The sequence below is a fragment of the Thunnus albacares genome, chromosome 5 (genome assembly GCF_914725855.1).
Source record: "Thunnus albacares chromosome 5, fThuAlb1.1, whole genome shotgun sequence".
Taxonomy (NCBI): Eukaryota; Metazoa; Chordata; class Actinopteri; order Scombriformes; family Scombridae; genus Thunnus; species Thunnus albacares.
In genome coordinates, this window is record NC_058110.1 from 569021 (window position 1) to 583965 (window position 14945).

The 14945-nt window shown below is 42.0% G+C and overlaps 1 long non-coding RNA gene and 1 pseudogene across 1 annotated transcript; both read left to right on the forward strand.

The window, feature by feature from the left end:
• The first annotated feature begins 130 nt into the window (after nucleotides 1–130).
• LOC122981919 lies at nucleotides 131–1448 on the forward strand (annotated as a pseudogene).
• Nucleotides 1449–4147: 2699 nt separating this feature from the next.
• Nucleotides 4148–5322, forward strand: LOC122983186. The gene is made up of 2 exons (XR_006403614.1): nucleotides 4148–4361; nucleotides 5239–5322. It is a non-coding gene; the product is annotated as an uncharacterized LOC122983186 (long non-coding RNA).
• Nucleotides 5323–14945: the final 9623 nt, after the last annotated feature.

Below are 14945 nucleotides of genomic sequence, written 5' to 3' on the forward strand. Positions count from 1 at the left end.
CATTCAGGCAGCAGGCGAGTTTTGGCGTAGCCTAGTTCTGCCGTCTGTCATTTAAAACAATCATTAAAACAATCAGAGTCAGTATATTATGAGTCCATTAGGCACAGTAGGTGGTGACTTTTTCACCATCATGGCATGTCCTTTTGACAATGATCCCGTGGATGAAGGTGCAGCATTACTGCGCAGAGAATTAAATAGGCCTATTCGTCGGGAGATGGTTATCAGACCGCGCATAGATGTTCTGGCATTTCCAGCCATTATCTTTTTGAGCGGTACCGTTTCACGTCACAGTCCATCATCTACATACACAACCTAATCCGTCCTTACATTTGCAACATTACCAATCGTAATCATGCTCTCACATCCCAGCAGATATTGTGCGTCGCGCTGCGTTTCTTTTCAAATGGAAGTTTATTGTATAATGTCGGAGATGCTGAGCACCTGTATGTACCAACTGTATGCAGGGCGGTCAGAAAAGTGGGCCTCGCCCTGAAACGGCTTTTACCCATCTTTGTCGTTTTCCCTGGACACAAACCTGTCAGAGCCATCAAGGAGGAGTTCCACAGGATTGCAGGTGAATGATGTAGAGATCTGTTAAATTCATTTTAAATTATACTCTGTTAATAACATTGTGCTGCAACCTCAGACTGGGATTAGTAATTTTAGTTTCTTTTAAGATTTCCCAGTGTGATTGGCTGCATAGATGGCACACACATTCCCATCACGGCTCCCTCACGTAATGAAGCCGATTATGTGAATAGGAAGTCCATTCACAGCATAAATGTGCAGGTACATTTAGATTGACTACTGTTTCAAAATGTTAAAGACTGCATCATAGTCCAACTAACATCTGTCATTCTCTGCAGTGTCAAGATCATATGTGATGCTGCATACATCATTTCCAATGTGGAGGCCAAGTGGCCTGGGTCTGTTCATGACTCGAGGATATATCGCAAGTCTAACCTGAGCAACAGACTGCAACGTGGTAAGCAGCCTAAAGATTTACACAATATAATTCACTTGTCTCCCTCCTTTAATACACTCTAATGTATCCACTATACATTACAGGAGAGTTTGATGGCCTTCTGCTGGGTGACAGGGATTAACTATGCCAACCTAGGCTGCTGACCCTTTACCCTGACCCTGAACCAGGCCCCCAACAGAACTTCAACCGGGCTCACTGCAGTACGACAGCCTGGGTGGAGATGACCAAAGGCCTGCTGAAAGCCCGTTTCCAGTGCCTACGTCACCTCAGGGTGACCCCTGAGAGGGCCTGTGATATTATTGTGGCATGTGTTGTTCTTCATAATATTGCCACTATTAGAGGAGAGCAACACCCTGCCCTACAAATTGAAGACCCTGATGATGATGACCCCATCCACCTGCCAGCTATCCAGGACAGCAGAGCAGTCAGAGACACCATATGCCAGAATCACTTTAGAGTTTAAGTCACCATCATCACCACCACCACAGCAGTCAAATAAAGACATAATACACATTTCATTTGGTCTTCTTTATTTCCTACAAATACAAAAGCTAGTTTAGTTTATGTTCCAATAGTTAACAGAATCAACATAATTCACCTGTGACCATGCACCCACCTCTAGCTTGTGCTCCAGTATTTCAATTTCCAGATCTGCCTTCCTAATCTGGCGGTCCATGTACTGCATTTCTTTGTCAGTTTTCTGTATTTTTTTCTGCAGGTGTATTCCGTAAACTTCTTTTACTGGTAACTGAGAATACATAAGGAGGACATTAAATTATACAGTTGCACATGAATTCCACAGAATGAACCTCTGGTGTTTACTGAACATCTATCTCACTGTGTCAATCTGTGCAGTGGAAGTTGAGAGACCCTCCTGCTGCTGCCCAGCCATGCTCTGTTAAAAAGGATGAGACTGTGTTAATACTTCAGTGTAGGCTAAATGTCACTCTATATTCCACCAGAATGGTAAGAAATGTGAATGGGAAGAGAACTATCAGTAACATATCATGATGTTACCTCTATAGGCCTTTCTGGATCCCCCTCTGTAAAGGCAGCAGACACAGTTTCCTCGTCCTCTTCATCCTAGATGAGTGATATGTTTCAGTATACTTAAACTACCATTTGGCTAAATCTTTGGAGTATTGCCTACTTACAGTTACAAGGTCTGTTGTGGCGTGAGGGGGATCCACCAGGCATACAGCACCATCAGAATCTGTTGGGACAAAAGAAAAAAGACATGAAAGGGAAATAAATATTTGTATGAATAGGCTAAATAAGATATATAGGCCTAGGCATATTACATTTTATAAAGACACTTGTGTCTTGGGGGGTGGGCTCAGAGGATGAGCTCCCTCCAGGGATTCCCTCAGCCACTGGCCTTCCTACATTCTGGCTTAGGGCCAGCTCCTCTGCCTCCGTTAGAGGTGGCGGTGCTGGACCACCACCCGTTTTACGGCCATCTGCCTTCTTTCTGTTGGCTGAGTAGAAGTCTGTGTTAGTTTAAATAGGATTAATTATTTAACAGCACAGTCACAGCAACAGCTACTTAATATTTACTTTACAATGTAAAACATGATCAAAATGAGGTTCCACCATGAAGTTATGCTGAGGTCTCACCTGTTTGAACAATGTTTTTATATTATATTATATATAAGTGTGCTTCTCCCTCGCAGGATTGGACCTAAATGAAATAAATTAATAGGCGACCAATCAAGCAGTTTTCCTCTGTAATATTATTGTGATTACAAAGGACCACATTTAAACTTACGCATTGACCCGAGCAGCGATGTTCTCCCACGCCGTCTCCCTCTCTTTTGCAGCTGCAGCGGTGTTGCACTTCTTTTTGAAAACATGTTCAAACGCAGCCTTCCTCTTCCCCGTTGCCATGGTGACTCGTTGAATCAGGGCTCCATTGATGCTGGCTTTTTATAGTTGTGGTGCATGTGCTTAACTCCAGGTGAAACTACTCCGAGTTGATTAAACTGACTCAAATCAGCTGTTCTGGAACCGGAAACTCAGAGTTTCTTATCTCAGAGTAGATCAACTCAGAGTTCAGGATTAGACTCAGAGTTTGTTGAACCTGCTTTGTGAAACGGACCCCTGTTCCATGACCCAGAAACTGATACATCACCACTTTCACCAGTGTGAATAGCATGAAAAACACTAAAGCTGCAGCTCAGAGAAACCAGCCTGAAACACATTCTCACAACAATCTGGTGATAAAAAACAAATATTCCCAGTATTAACCAGGTGATGACAAACATATTTCAGATGACACTTCAGTTCTGTTTGCTCTTCCAATCCAGCACATGTATTATGAACCAGGCAGTAAAATGTCTGGAGGGACTTTGGCACTAAAAGGACTGTAACATTGACAGATATCTACTTGATTTGCACACTTTCTGCACAGGAGGACTGTGGATTTTGTCCTCCATCACTTCCATTGTAAGGTCATTATGAAGGATCTTCTAATGGTCAGTATGAACAGGAGGAATGATTACAGCAACAAGAAGAACAGGTTTCACTGTTCATTTGGGCTCCTGACTGTTGTTTTAAGACACACTTTAAAAATTGTGAACCCGTCCTTTAATCACTAGACTGGCAGTCAGTTCCACCTTATCTTTGTTTTTTTTTTCTATCTTACATCTCATTTCTGCTCATGACAAAATGTTCCTGCCATATTGATTTTATTGGAATAATAAATGTGTCTATTATTTATAAAACACTTTCATATCACATCTGATCTTTCTGAGGACATTGCTCAACACGGTTACACAATCTATCCAAGTACTGCAGAGACATTTCAACATTTCATTTTTCAAAGCGACAGTTAGCTAACACACACATTTGAAATTGCAAAGAAGAAACTCTCCTTAATAAGTGAATATAAAAAAACATTTATGTCTGAAATCCAGGATCTGGTTTGAGCAGCTCTGCCTCCAAGAAATGTTTGAATAACTTCAACTTGTTGGGGAGTTGACTTGTGAATATGATGGTGTTGAATTGTCGTACTCAGTGCAGGTCAGTCTGGATGTGGGCATCAGTAAAGTGTGAATGTAAAAGCTGCAGCATCACCACTTAAGAGGATGCACAACAAAGCTGAACATATATGGACATAAGCAACGAACTGCAGGGCGTTTGTGAGTCTGTCCGTTTCCCTCCACAAGAACTGTTCCTCTTTTTTTGTGAATCGGCAGAATATAAGATCACACCTCTCTGGTTCACTCATCATTAGACTTTAGTGAGTTGTTAGTAACTGAACACAGGAGGCGTTTACAGCAAAGATCCAGTGTTAACAAGCGTCTGAAGATGAGGAAGACTCTCTGCATTTGTCTGCTCACCCTGGCTATCATGATGCTGTTGTGTGCATCAGGAGGTACAGCTCTTCATCTACACTGCACTGTTTTACATACAGAGTAATGAAGTTATACTAGTCAACAGACTATTGATCTGTAATGTCATTATGACTTTGTGCTTAATGCAACTGCATCTCATGTTTTTACAAATAATAATAATGATTTGTACAGTAATGTAGTACCGTACATGAAAGGTTTTCCTCTGACTGCTTCAGACAATAGCATTTAGTGTATAGTTTGTAAAAATAATGATTATTAATGATTATTATTATTATTGTTTATTTATGTATTCATCTATTTAGCACATTTTCAAACATAGTTGCATAGTGCTTGTTCTACTGTTTACATTTGTTTACAATGTGAGATCTGTGAAACACTTTGTATCACACTGACCTGTATGAAAGGTGCTATACAAATACATTGATTAAAAGTAAAAACCAACAGAGGAAACAGTAAAAATACTAAAATAATTAGATTACAAGAAGTCAACTCTAAAACAATGAGGAGCATAGACCACAACAAGATAAAAAAAAACCAGTAGTTACAATTTAAAGGTCTATATTTATATTCTTGGACTCTACTGGAATATCTTTGTATGATTTACAGCTAAAAGCTCCTTATTGATCTTATATTGGCCCTTTATGCAGCCTCTTGCAGCTGTAGAGTCTTGCTTCAATAAAAACTACACACTAGGAAAGACCTACGTTTCTAAGTTTTTAACCCCTTTAGAAATGAATCACAGCCTGATGTCTATATGAATAAAGAAGTATTAGTGTTGAATCTTGGACGGATCATGTTGTCTGGGTACCTCCCAGTGTGTAACAGTGTGTCATGCTTGTTGTATTGATGAGTAAAAAACTAATTCACAGTGACTCTCTCTGTGTGAAGGTCTGGCAGGTTATTCCATATTTCTCTGCTGCATTAAAGCCAGTGCTCTAAGGAAGACTTCTATTGGGCCAATCAAGGCGTGTTATGAACAGAGACCACGAGGCGGTTGCGAGAAAGTCTCAAATGAACAATGTTGGAGTCGGATCATGTGAACCTGAAAGACCAGGTTAACTCTAGAGAACATATGGCTGCTAATAATAGATGAATGCAGAACTGTGTAACAATATACATTAAATACAAACAACAATACATAACTTAATTCAATCAATTAACATCAATACGTCAACAGTGAACAAATAAATACATGAAATAGAAATATTTACAAAGCTGTGTGAAAAAAGAAATGAAGACACAAGGAGAAATATATACTAACATAAACAACACTGAGGAGTCTCAGTATAATATATAATTAATATTATTAATAATATACAATATAATTACTATATATAATGTTACAATTAAAATGGCAGGCTTATATCTTTACACAAAGAGATAATACTAATACTACTACTAATAATAATATAGATATAATTATACTATAGATAATGTGCAGATATGTATAGATAACAATGCTACTCATTGTCACTGGTGTCTCGGCTGGTGTTACTGGGGGAACAGCTGCTTGGTACTGGGCAGAAGATATTTTGCTGATGTGTACAACCTGATAGTTTGTTTGTTTGGTGGCTTTTAACAGGATTTAAAAAGGCAATTGTAGAGAAAAGATTGGCATTACTAAATGACTGGGCTGTTTCTGTGGAAAGCTAATTAGGGATATTGAAAAAAATATATATAAACATTAACAGCTGGTTAAAAAGTAACACAAATGATTTTATTATCAATTTTCAATGTTTTATCTGCTATAATGTATTATGTATGAATATAGCATCTTCCTAAATTGCATTATAATTAGTGTTATGATTTTAGTTCATTTTCAGTTGTTCCCTGTCTTGCTGCTTCAGACTGCGTTTTCCTGATTCACGTCCGCAGCGGGCCTACGGTGGCCGGCGTGAATGTGGGACTAGCCCCTCTCTCACAATCATGGATGTATAATAAGAGCTCTTATAATACATCTATGCTCACAATGCAATGTGTGTTGTACGTGGGAAGATATGAGTGTTCATGTGTTCAATGTAGATGTAGATGTGATGACATGTGGGGCAGACAGCCCGCCGCCCCGCAGCAGCGTCATTTGAAATATTTTAAATGACGCTGCAGTGCGGCTACAGCGCGAGCTTGAAATTTACAGTCGGCAACAGAGGGGAGACTTTCCTCCAACGCTAGCAAACTTGAATGAATTAAGTGGATTTCATAACCAAGCACAGGGTACAAAGCCTTTATTTGGAGGAGAAACTGGATTTAAAGCGCCTCGGAGCCCAGCAGCCACGGAGTACTGTCATCACTCAAACTGCTGGTTAAATTAACCGCGGGAGGAAAAACCGCCATGCTGCCCTTTTCTGAGCCGTCAGCTGGTAAGTGAAAGTATATTTTGGTGGTTCTGGTCCGTGCATTGGCCATATTGTTGTGCTGGATCGATTGATGTAGATGGTGACGAGTGTCAGTGTGTCCGTGCTTATCTACTGAGGTTGTTGTCATAAAGTTGTTGTCACAGAATAGATTAGTATCCTTAAAAAGTTGTCTTTGCACTTCGTTGTAGTGTCGAGCTCTTTGCTGTTCGTTCATGGCCATGTAGGCTGATTTGTTCTGAGCTTGGCTGTGTCGGCTTATGACGATATAATATCGCATTATTAATGAATCAATATTTCAGAGAGGTTGTGCTTCAGTGATGCGTTCAGGCGCCTCGTTCCTGAACGCATCACTGTCGTGAGTCAACCAGCCAACTTCAGCTAATGCTTTCTAGAGATCGTGGCTTTTCCCAAACTGAATAAATACAACACATATAGACACAAAACTGCTTTGCTAGCTCAATCTCGTTGTAACTAAGATATCCGTTGAGAAAAATATTTTTTCCATGGACAGATTTAGCTACTACGTCCGCAAACTTCACATATATTTGTAAGCTAGTAGCGCCACAGCACCGGCACAGCTGATGGAGGAAGCTGGAGTGGAAGCTGAGATAAACTCTCAACTGAAGGGAAAATGGTTAAGTTTAGCTGTGTGTGGGGGAGCCAGATAATGATGAAGAGTGAAGAAGGGTTCAGGTTTTTCTGTGTGTGTGTGTGTATAACTCGTCTCAGTCTCAGAGTTCAATCCACTCGGTAAAGGGTCCGTTTTGTTTTCCCCACAACCCCTAATCAGTTCAGTTCAATCCACTTTCACAAACATTAACTCAAAACTCCACTCCGGGTTTTCACCGCAGATCCCCCACAAAACAAAACAAACCAAAGACACTAGCAAAGCCACACATAATATTTTTAGTGATAAGGCTTTTTTCATTTGAACACGGCTAGGTGTGCTGTTCTAAATGTCTAGTTGACCAATCAGATTGCTCGGTGGGAACTACGTGTTGTGTAATTCAGGCTTGTGACAGTGGTGATGTAACTTGTGTAATTTCTCTCTCTCTCTTCCTCTGTTTATGTGTACAGGACCTGCTAGAAGCCACTTTGTTGTTAAAAGTGTTTTGTGGAGCCATGCATGGACCCATAACATGTTAAAAACACATCAGTAGCAAGAGCAAGTACTGTAGTTTTCCTGGTATGTAGCCTATCTATTGAAGTAGTTGTTGCCCCACCAATCTTTTAAAAACACCACTGCTCATGCCAATGTGTTGCTCAGTTCTCAATCGGTGGTGATTCCACTGTCTGACAAACTCAAGGCAAGATTGCTGGATTCTTCCGAGATAAACATAATGTAATGCTCAGACTTGCACTTCATTATTTGAATCAAGAATTCCTACACTCTCCATGTATTGAAATAGTTGTCAGTAGAAGTCAGAGACAACTCTATTGCCATCCGCCCACAGCCTCTCAATCTGTTGATTATGAACACTTCTAGCAGCTATATAACTCCCCCGGTCCGCACCCCTGTTCTCAATCATAAACCTTGCCACATCTACATTTTCTCCCACTCTGTCCCCTCTGACTCTGAGTGGCAAACCAAACTGAGATACACCATTGCAGAAAAAAGAGAGAACAGTTGAAGCACGCTTGTTTGTGCAACGTTCCAAATAAACGACTGTAGCCATCAATGCATCCATGGAAAACAAATCTCCAGGTGATCAGTTTATGATTGGAGTCAATGTGCCTGTAATGAAAATGGAAAACAAGGTTAAAGTGACTACAGAACACATATACAACTGCACGGTTGGTCTTCATCTAGAGACTGATCAGCCTACTACGCTGTTTTATCTCTGTTGTATATAGTAATGGGTGTAGCCGTCTGTCCGTGTGTTAGCATTGTGGCCGGATTTGCACAAAGCTTTGTAGAAGGTTCATTGTAGGTCAACTGAGAATTGATTAAATTTCCACAATCATCCACCAAATGGGGGCGCTGTAACCCTGACCAATCACTAAAAGGCGTAACTTCCGAATGCATTTCACATAACACCACAAAACTTTGTAGAAAGGTTGGACATGGGCCGAGGAAGAACTGATTAACTTTCCACGTGGATTGTCCTTAAATGGATATTTCACTTTAGTAAAACTTGTCAAAATTCAGCAGTCTTACCTCTATCAAAGTGCATCTACAAGTAAGCTAGTGATCACTGCTGTCCTTGTTGTCTGCCCTCAACACCACCATTTCTCCCAGGTGTCAGGCTCCTCATTCACTTCCATTCATTTTAGGGACCTAGTCTAAATATTATACTGGTGGTGTTGAAAACAGATAACGGGGACAGCAATGGTCACAAACTTACTTGTAGATTGCTTTAGATGTGGGTAAGACTACTGAATTTTGGTGGAGGTGGAGTGGGGGACAGAGGAGGACGGGTGCCTGCTGTCCTCTGCATCTCTTACATTGGACTTAATGTATTTCATTTTTTTTCATGCTAATCTGTGATTGGCCATGACACGTAAAATTTCGCTCCAAGGGACGACGTCCTCTCTAACCAATCAACAACCAGAATGCAATATTGACATCAAGTTGGTCTAATTACAGTTTCCAGATTTCATCTTCAATTCTCTCCATTGTAAGGCAGAGTAGCAGCAGTAGATAGCTCCTTGCGTTAGCCAACGCAACAGTTAGCTTGTTGTAGCAGCCTGAAGGACTTTATACATCCATGGAAGGACTGTTAAGGACTGTCGTTAAGCTAACGGGAGAAATTATCTTGACTGTGCAGTGCAGCAGCAGCAGGACGCTGACGGGAGGCTGGAGAGAGAAGCAACCGGAGAAACAACCAGGAGAGTTAGCTTGTTTGTCATTGTTGCTAATGATATCAGACTGGTTAACCAGCAGCCACAAAGTTCTGTTAACTAACAAAAAAGATGACCAACAGCTACAAATGGATGTTATGACATGAATACTTCATCTCCATGATAGAAAGAAGACATCAGATAACGTGAGTCAGATACAGCTTCTCTCTCTCTGTCTCTTTGGTCGCTAATTTCATCTCTGATGGTTAAATGTCTCTGAGTGGCTTTTTTGTGTTTTTATCTCCTTAACAAGAATGCAGCAGAGATCATATAATGTGTTGTGGGTAACGTTAGTTTGCTTGTTGATGTTACAGTGAGCTGTCTGGACTCATTCATTGTTTTTAATTGAGTGGTTGTTCAGTCACCTGTTGATGTGATTAGTGAATGAGTGCAGGAGGTCTGGCTGCTGCTTCCAACAGTTTCTTTAGTTCGTTTTTAAGCTGAGCCGTATATTGAGTAATAAGCTTAAAGTAACAAGTGTTTACTAGTGGTGTAACTGATCGTAGTTGATCCATGATCCGTACGTATCACCCCCCACGGTTCAGCAGGCATCTGAACTGCGGATTAATTGCAAAATTTAATGTCTCAGTTAAAGTAGACATTTTAGAGACAAAGTAAACAAACTGCTGTAAGTACAAGTCATAGACAGACAGCGTGTCGTTAACGCTAACAGGGATTTTGAAGAGCAACGATCAAACCAGCATGTAACAGGTCCGATGTGACATTTGAGTTATGTTTACCTGCTGTTTAATGTGCTGCAGCTGAGCAGCTAATTAGCATCTAGCTGCTAACTGACGTTAGCGGTGAATGTTTATTATCATCAAGTTTTGATGATGTGGACAGAGGCTGTTTCATTCACTGTTTAAAAGAGGAAGGTTTCATGCCTCATATTGCAATAACTAAGCTTTAAATATTTTATATTTATTTTACTTTATTTCATTTAGACATTGGACATCTTAAATGTTGTTTTCATTTAAGACCATGGGCAAAAGTTCCTTGCTGTTTCTGGCTGTCAGTGTGTTACAGAATAAATGGAGAACGCTGATCCTAATAATGATCCGATCCGAGACTCAAATCCATGATACGATCCAAACCGTGAGTTTTGTGTTCATGTTAACACCCCTAGTGTTAATATATCAGCTTTGTAGACTATATTTTGTATGTCGTGCACATAGATAAGATTGTGTAAGTCATGTATTTGATACATGCATTAATACTTTCTGATGTGAACCTACACTTTTAGATCTGTGAATGTTTTTAGTGTTCAGTCTTTCTAGTATTCAGCACTGATCTGAACCTGTATCACATTATAAGCTTTGTGCTACTTAATATATTTCTGTACACTAAGAAAATACACAGGAAACACGTGTAAATCATGTGATATGTTGTCTGTTTTTGATGAGAACATAAATCTGTTGACACAAAAGAACAATACTATAAATCTGAATTTCACTTTGTTGGTAAAATGACACATTTGATCCACTCCATGGCTAAAATAAGCTCTTCTTTGTTTAGAGACATTATGTATATGCTAGATGTCTTTAAAGAAGCAGCCTTTTCACCACTCAAGCTAATTGTTTTATTGGCATATGAAATTGCCCCCCACCCCCCCCCCCCTTGCTGCATGTGTGCACATGATGTTGACACGTTATGTGTATGTTTGCAAATTATGTACAATAATTCATTGTTCGAACAGCAGTGATTTGCATCTGACGCATCTAGGTCGCGGAAGTGGTACTCAAAAAACTGGTCCAGGGTTGGCAGGTCTGACTTTGTGATAAAAGCATGAAAATCAGCAATATTATATGTAGGCTATAGTTTTCCGTGCTGTACCATATCTAGTGCCGATTGAGCTGGACCTCATGGGGGGCTTGCCTATTTGTACTATCTGCTAGTTTTTCCTGGACTACACCTTGATAGTGACTCAAGATAAAACAAATCAACATTTACCATTTACCTAAGATCAATGAAAATTTGAATATATTTAAACTTAAATTCAATTCAGTAGCCTTATCTGAGACATGGTTAAATCAAGAGAAAGGTATTGATTTCCATATTGACGGTTTTGAGCTTCTTTATATCAATAGAACCAACAACAGGGGAGGGGGTGTGGCCCAGTATGTGGACAGTGACTTGAAATGCAAACCAGTTGAATATATGACAACTGTAATTGATGATTTAATGGATAACCATGGAAACTGAAGCAAGAGGGATGAGGAATATACTTGTGTATACAGAACATCGGGGTCACATGTAGAAACATTTTAAGATAGTTTGAAAGAATTAATGAAAATAAAACGTCTGCAATCTGTGGAGATTTATTTAATATTGACCTCCTAAATGTATCTAAACATAAAACATCAGATTTTCTGGATGCATTATATAGAAGAGGGCTATACCTATTGATCACCAAGCCCAGTAGAAAAACCTCCATTTGTGCAACATTAAGCGACTATTTATCTGTGTTTGCAATATATGATTAAAATGAAACATATGATAAATATATGACTTATCATTGTATGATAAACATTGTCCAACAACACCATGTTAACATAAACGTGGTTATAATAAAAAGCCTTGGATAAAAAATGGGCTTACAAACTTTATGCAAAAAGAAAAACAAACTTTAGAGAGATTTCATAGCAGCCAGGTGATAAAGAAGTTACAGCAGGAGGAGGAATAATCCTGTTTGTGTGTCAGTGAGCATCTGGAGCATCTTAACAAGATTGTGGAGTAGCTCCTAAAGAAATGAGCCCAGAAGAGAGTAGAGATTAGGGTTGTGCCCGAATGCAAATAATTTAGTCAGCAAAGCACCAATAGTGTTTTTTTTAAACTAATATTTGTTTCATATAAATATTTTAAAAATCATTTGTATTCGGGAAGAACCCCCCCCCCAAAAAACATGTCAAATACCAGCACGCATGTCTGTTACATCACTATCTCAGTCTCTTTCTTCTGCTCGCTGTTACATCTATCAGCAGGTCTCAATGAGGGGAGTCACATCCACCTGCTACATGATGCACATTTCCTTGTTTGGACATCACTCCCGGAGTTGGGGGTGTTCCCCAGAGAAGTCGCTAAGGAGATGGGTGGATGAGGAGGGAGGAGTATCCGTGTGGAACATTTAAAATGGTGAAGATGCTCGAATTTTGGTTAATGGCAGGGGTACCAGGCAGGGTCGTTCTGACCCCACCAAGTATGAATGGATGAACCAGTTAAGTTAATGTTGCTCGTTCTGATAACTTTGGCTGCTGTCCGTTTGCTTTTGAGAGCTCTGAGTGGGCTAGGGAGAAGTATCCGCCACTCTTAACTGCGATCCAAGCGACGAGAAGCGATTAAGCCAACTGACCCCTCTAATCGACTGTGATAGGACAGGTCACCTGCTGTCATAGAAGAAAAGATGTGGTCCACATCCAGGGCGAGTGGAGTAGTTGCCAGGAGCAGGCAATTACTCAAGAGGAAGAAGGAGGAGAACCCGGCGGTTTCGGCCCTCCCCCACTACACGAAGGCCCAGATACAGCGAAAATGGAGGAGCCTCAGGAGGCTGAGGAGAAAAACTGTGGATAAGTCCCCCACAGCGGTTGCCTTAGGGAAGTTGCCGGACCTCACTGAGGAGCTGCCTCCCACAGCCCCGGTGGCCCTGGTCAAGGAGCACCTCGCAAAGACCTTGCAGGTGAACAGTGCTGATGGCGTGTCACCACTGACCTCCTCCTGCAAGGCAACCAACCGTTATCTGAGGAAAGTACTCGCGAGACTGCGGATTCGGGGCCACGCTCGAATCGTGAGTACGGGAAGGAAGACCTGGTCGGATCGTCAAAAACGCCTCAAAATGAACAAGAGGCTCCGATACAAGAACTTGCAGACGCTGTATCGGAGCAACAGAAGCTCTGCTGCGAGGTTGGTGCTCGATGGCAGGGAACAAACGGTCTGCCGTATTGATCCCAGACTGGTCACTGAGACATACAAGGGGATATGGGAGAGGGACGACAGCTTCGTTAGTCTTGGTCAGTTCGCCTCCTTGCCAGAGGCGGACAACTTGTCCCTATGCCCTCCCATCTCACCGGCTGAGGCGCTACAGGCACTTCGGAAGATGGACCAGGCGAGTGCGCCTGGTCCTGATGGCGTTGGACACAACGTCCTACTTATGTGGGACAAGAAGGGCGAGAAGCTGGCGGACCTGTTCAACGCCATACTGTACAGTGGGCGGTTGCCGAGGTGCCTCAAACAGAGCCGAACCACCTTGATCCCCAAGTCTAGTGATCAGAGTAAAGCCGGCGACATTAACAATTGGCGCCCGATTACGATCGGCTCAAGAGTCTTAACCATGAGACTGACCGAGGCCTGCGCCATCCACCCTCGTCAGCGGGGCTTCACAGAAGCGCCAGGCTGCTCCGAGAACCTGGCCATCCTTGACGGACTTATCCTGGTGAGTAAGTCCCAGAGGAAAACATTGGCTGTCGTGTTCATGGATCTGACCAAGGCATTCCACACTGTCTCCCACAAGCATATTGCCGAGGTGCTTGAGAGACGTGGAGTGGATGAGTTGATTAGAGGTCTCATCCAAGACTCCTACAGGAATTGCTTCTCGACAATAAAAACTGCTCAAGGTGACACCAGGAAGATCGGGATCAAGGTGGGTGTAAAACAAGGCAATCCAATGTCTCCTCTGCTCTTCAACCTGGCCCTCGACCCACTTCTCCACATGTTGGAGAAGCTGGGGGTGGGGTTTAGTGTTGAGGGCACCGCCATCACCGTTCGCGGACGACCTGGTGATTCTGAGTGACTCGTGGGAGGGTATGTCCAGGAACTTGGAAATCCTGGACAGGTTCTCGGACCTTACGCGCCTGAGGACCAATCCCACCAAGTGTCATGGATTCCTTATTGGGAGCAACGACCCAAGGCGATACACAGTCAACGACTGCGACGCTTGGTCACTCTCGGGAATGCCCATCCACATGGTGGGGGAGCAGGAATCGGCGAAGTGTCTGGGCGTCCAGATAAATCCCTGGAAAGGGATCCTGAAACCCCCACTTAGAGATACAATAAAAGACATGACGGACAAGATATCCAAGGCCCCCCTGAAACCATCTCAGAAGGTCGAGATGGCAAGGGTCTTCCATCCACAGTCATGGTGGGTGTCTGGGTACCATGGCTAGTCCAAACGTGCAGGTTCTGCGCCGCTAATCTGGGCTCGGTGTTGGCCACCAAGACTCACCTAAGGAAAACACAAGCCAAGGGTGATTCTTTTCATCTGCGGTAAGTGTGGTAGTACTTTTAAGACCTCACACTGAGTGACGATGATGTGTGCAGCCATTTTCGTGATGAAAAGTCCCCCATCAACACATCTGCTGTACAGCAGGCCGTCGGTGGTGAAAGGCTCCAGATGGAGTCATTTCTTCACCTGTGTAT